General features: G+C 35.4%; 1 pseudogene; it reads left to right on the top strand.

The window, feature by feature from the left end:
• The first annotated feature begins 3,455 nt into the window (after nucleotides 1–3,455).
• LOC105733528 (large ribosomal subunit protein eL6-like) lies at nucleotides 3,456–4,146 on the top strand (annotated as a pseudogene).
• The last annotated feature ends 529 nt before the right edge of the window (nucleotides 4,147–4,675 follow it).

The raw sequence follows: 4,675 nt of genomic DNA on the forward strand, positions 1-4,675 counted from the left end.
GTCTCATTGATCTGTCTAGTATTGACAGTGGGGTGTTAAAGTCTCCCACCATTATTGTGTGGGAGTCTAAATCTCTTTGTAGGTCATTAAGAACTTGCTTTATGTATCTTGGTGCTCCTGTATTAGGTGTATATATATTTAAGATAGTTAGTGCTTCTTGTTGCATTAATCCCTTTACCATTGTGTAATGTAATTCCCTTCTTTGTCTCTTTTAATCTTTGTTGGTTTAATGTCTGTTTTATCAGAGACTAGGATTTCAACTCCTGCTTTTTGTTTTCTCTCCATTTGCTTGGTAAATCTTCCTCCATCCCTTTATTTTGAGCCTATGTGTGTGTTGTATGTGAGATGGGTTTCCTGAATACAGCACACCATTGGGTCTTGACTTCTAAAATACTCACACATTGGTTAGAGTTAAAGTGAGGGGTTGTGGAGATAGACAAAAGATTAATAATAATTAGTCACACAAATTCAAAAATACATGTTCTCAGTCAGTACCACAGTGAGGGAACCATAGTGAGGAGACCCATCAAGACCTCATAAATGAGTTTGTCCTTAGAGGTTATATATATGTCAACATACAATGGATCCAAAAAAAGACAAGAATAGATACTTCAAAATTTTAAAAATATAGAATGATTCTGAAATGAGCTCTATCCCATACTCATAGAACAGTCTTGGCACATAATGGATAATCAACAAATAATGGGTTATTGAAAATTAATAAGTATTGATTTTAATTAGAAGATCCATGTCCAAGAAACAAAGACATCAATGAGTAGTTGGGTTGATCAGAGCTAGAGCAGCGAAAAGGCAGATACTTTATCATTCTCTGTGGCCCCTGGGCAGACTAAATCACATTGCAGAAATGAACAAATGAGGATATTTTAGGCACAAACTTCCAGGACTTAGTTTTATGATTGAGTGTTTAAAGGATTCAGGCTATTAGAATCAGAGAACTCTCCTAGTTATGTTTCTAGGCATACCTAGAAAACTTCTGATTATAATTTATCTCCCATACAGTTTTTCTACAGGAAGAAGATGTGCTGTCAAATAGAAATGAATATTTGTTCCCTTCAGTCTTTATACTTCTCATGGCAAATTAATAAATTTCCATTTTGTTTAACATATCAATGTCTTGTGAACTTCATCTCTTACATCTTCCAGCATGACTGAGTTCAGTCATTTCTTGGATAGTAAAAGGATTGCATCTCTAGGTTTGCAGGACTGAGAGCAAGACTGAACCACAGGGAATCCAACAAGTTACAGCATTCTGAACTATCTTCCAGCAGCCGGCCTACTGACATCCTTTAATCAGCTAACAGGAATAGTTCTAGATGGAGCCACACTGCACATTTTTGGCAAATTAACTTGAGATTCAATATATTTTAGCCGACTTTCCAACAGTAGGAATGATGAATTTTCAAGTTTTCACTGGAATTATAGCAAGTCTTTCTATCCTGTATTGACAGGAAGAGAAGTATAGTATATTAAGAGCGTATGTTCTGGAATTGAGCTGTCTGGGTACCAGTTCAGCTCTGCCACTTACAGACTGTGTGAATCTGAGACAGAAACCTGATATCCATATCAATTTTTTCATTAATAAAGTTGAGATAGTAATGCTATTCATCTCACAGGGTTAAATGAATATTTGTAAATATTTAAAATAGAAGTTGCTACATTCAAAAAAACTGACAATGCCAAGTGTTTTCAAAGAGGCAGAGAAACTGGAACTCTCATACATTGCTGGCAAGAATGCAAAACGGTACAACCCCTTTAGAAAACACTTTGGCAGATTCTTAAAAAATTAAAGACATACTAACAATATGATCCGGCAATTTTACTCCTAGGTATTTACTCAAGGGAAATGAAAACAATGTTCACATAAGAACCCGTATGCAAATGTTTGACCTACGTTATGCATTATTACAAAACACTGAACATAACCCAAATGTCCTCCAGCTGATGAGTAGATAAACAAAGTCTGCTATATCCATATAATTGAATATTATTCAACAATAAAAAGGAACAAGCTCTTGAAATACTTAACTTGAATAAATTTCAAATGCATTGTGCTAAATAAAGGAAGTTAGACTCTGAAGGTCACATGCTATATGATTGCAATTATATAACATTCTGGTAAAAGTAAAACAAGAAGAGAGAAGAGATCGGTGGTTGCCCAGGGCTAGGATAATAGGTATTTACTACAAAGGGACTTAAAGGTATTGGGAGGGTGGAGGGATGAAACTGTTCTGTGTATTGACTGTAGTGATGCTATACTATTATATGTATTTAACGAAGTTCATAGAACTATACATCAAAATGCTACACTTTACCTCAAGAAAAATTATATAAAGGAGGAAAGGGAGGGGAAGAAATTAAGGAAGAGAAAGGAGGAAGAAAAGGGAAAATGGGAAGGAAAAATGAGAAAGAAACAGTGTCTGGAACATAGTAAGTGCTATAGAAATGTGCGTTATACAAAAAAAAAAAAAATTAATGTTGCAGGTTTTACATGATCATTAGACTCTGTTGTCTAAAAAATATTTGTGGAATTACTTCCTAAGTCCTTACAGGAATAATACTTGGAGTAGATAAGGAATTTATGTTCCTTATGGAAAAGCAATAGAAGATACAGATGAGTAACAGGAAAAGCAATCACCCCTAATTCCACCATCTAAACATGAACACAACTGAAAACTAATTCACAGCCTGCCAGCTTTTTAGTATAGGTGAATAAAACATTTTTTAACTTAGAAAATTGTTTTATACCATATATTTTGTTTTGAAACTACTTTCCACTTAGCAATACATTCTAAATATACATAGATCTGCATCATCACTTTTGAGAACTGCTCATTTATGCCACCAAGACTGTTGCTGAACATTTCATTTGGCTCCATTTCTTCAGTAGGATCAACCAGACTGTGTTAAATATTCTTGGTATACATATCTTTGTGAATACAACATTATTTCTTTATGGTAAATTTCTAGAATGGGAATTGCAGTATTGAAAAATATACATTATATAATTTTTCATTCATAATGCCAAATTACTCCCCAGAAGATTATACAATTTACTTATAGCAGCTGTGAATGACAGTTGGGGCTGTGTTTCACTGGTTCTTTCCCTTCAAAATCCGACAATCCTTTTTTAAAACTACTTTGCATACTATAAATGTTGGGTTTTTAAATAAATGATTATTAAATGAACCTTGAACACTAGAAAAATGTACTGAATTTTTATCGGGCATCAAATGATATAAAACAAGATTAGAGTTCTTTTCCATCTTGCAAGGTGGCAGGTGAAAAAGTTGAGAAGCTGGATACTAAAGAGAGGAAACCTGAAGCCAAGAAGGCTGATGCTTGTGGCAAAGTGAAAAAAAACTCAAGGCTAAAAATCCCAAGGAGGGGAAGCCCCTGTCCTTGTCAGAGGAATTGGCAGGTATTCCCAATCTGCTATGTATTCCAGAAAGGCCATGTACAAGAGGAAGTACTCAGCCAATAAATCCGAGGTTGAAAAGAAAAAGAAGGAGAAGCTTCTTGCAACTGTTACAAAACCAGTTGGTGGTGACAAGAACAGTGGTACCCACGTGGTTAAACTTTGCAAAATGCCCAGATATTATCCTACTAAAGATGTGCCTCGAAAGCTGTTGAGCCATGGCAAAAAAAAAAAAAAAAAAAAAAAAAAAAACTTCAGTCAGCACATGAGAAAACTGTGAACCAGCATCACCTGTCACCATTCTGATCATCCTCACTGGACGCCACAGGGGCAAGAGGGTGGTTTTCCTGAAGCAGCTGGCTAGTGGCTTGTTACTTGTGACCGGACCTCTGGTCCTCAATCAAGTTCCTCTATAAAGAACACACCAGAAATTTTTCATTGCCACCTCAACCATGTGAAAATTGATTGATATGAACAATTGATTGATATGAACAATGTGAAAATCCCGAAACATCTTACTGATGCTTACCTCATGAAGAAGAAGTTGTGGAAGCCCAGACACCAGCAAGTTGAGATCTTCTACATAGAAAAAGAGAAATACAAGATTACAGAGCAGCGCAAGGTTAATCAGAAAGCTATGGACTCACAGATATCAAAAATCAAAGTTATTCCTCAACTCCAGGGCTACCTGTGATCTACGTTTGCCCTGATGAATGGAATTTATCTTCGCAAATTGGTGTTCTAAATGTCTTAAGAAGAACCAAATTAACAGATAAACAACAAAAAAAACATAATTAGAAAAATAAATCAGTTGAGCATCTAAAATTACCTTTGGATTATTTGGGGGTGTCTTCTACACTATTGGCTACTTTTATTAGGCAGTTTGAGGAGAAGTCACTTCATTTTGTATGAAGTGATTTTATTTTGTATGTAGGAACATTCCTTAGAAAAATGATGATGTTCTGAATGTTTCTGGAACATTTAATCATGATACTTTGAAATTTTGTCTTATTGGTTAGCGTATTTACAAACGGTCTTGAGGAACACTCATCAGAGTGGCCTCTCTCTTTGGAGCAGGACCCTAACTCGATGACCTTCTACTTTTCTATTAGGTAGGCACCTGGAGATTGTCTGCATTTTTTTCATCCAGTTAAATGAAATATTTTCAGAAGCCAGTAGGCACCAACCTAGCTTGCTTCAATTTCCCTGAATCCAAAAACAAAAATCTAAATTTCATTC

The sequence above is a fragment of the Aotus nancymaae genome, unplaced genomic scaffold (genome assembly GCF_030222135.1).
Source record: "Aotus nancymaae isolate 86718 unplaced genomic scaffold, 86718_ANA_hifiasm-v0.15.2.pri h1tg000079l, whole genome shotgun sequence".
NCBI lineage: Eukaryota > Metazoa > Chordata > Mammalia > Primates > Aotidae > Aotus > Aotus nancymaae.